Source organism: Bison bison, unplaced genomic scaffold, assembly GCF_000754665.1.
Source record: "Bison bison bison isolate TAMUID 2011002044 unplaced genomic scaffold, Bison_UMD1.0 scf7180017864289, whole genome shotgun sequence".
Lineage (NCBI taxonomy): Eukaryota > Metazoa > Chordata > Mammalia > Artiodactyla > Bovidae > Bison > Bison bison.
Genome location: NW_011494861.1, coordinates 2,917,904 through 2,918,362, shown reverse-complemented (window position 1 = coordinate 2,918,362; position 459 = coordinate 2,917,904). Strand labels below are relative to the sequence as shown.

Genomic DNA, 459 nt, shown 5'->3' with positions numbered 1-459 from the left:
CCCCCTCGCCCGAGCCTCCTAGGAGTTCACGGCTCCACCCGCCCACCGGCCCGCCAGCCCGGCGTCCCAAGTCTCCGGACGCAACTTCTCTTCCAGCGCACACGACAACCGCGGCAACTCCCCCGAACTTTTCCCGGGACCCAGGCGGGCTCCGGCCGACAGTCACACGGCCCTGAGCCGGCGCCCCGGCTCCCTGTGCCCAGCCATGCCAGCCCTGCGCCCGGGGAGGCTGGGGTGGGGGTGGGGGGGCAGTGAGGAGCGCCACTTGCCTCGCCCGGAGCAGCGCACTTGAGACAAACTTCCCAGGCACAAATGAAAACGGGGGCGCCGTTCCCCCCCAGCCAAGCAACCTCTCGCCTTCGTTTTCCAACCAGGAGGCACCCCTTGGCACCCCACAGTGAACACTGCCTACCTCTGCCGGTAGCATTTACACCCCAGTATTGGGGCACAAGAGTCGGT

At 68.2% G+C, this 459-nt stretch overlaps 1 protein-coding gene across 1 annotated transcript in view; it reads right to left on the bottom strand.

The window, feature by feature from the left end:
• Positions 1-459, bottom strand: part of CASZ1 (castor zinc finger 1) — a 145,571-nt gene that overhangs the window by 144,289 nt on the left and 823 nt on the right. The window lies entirely within an intron of this gene.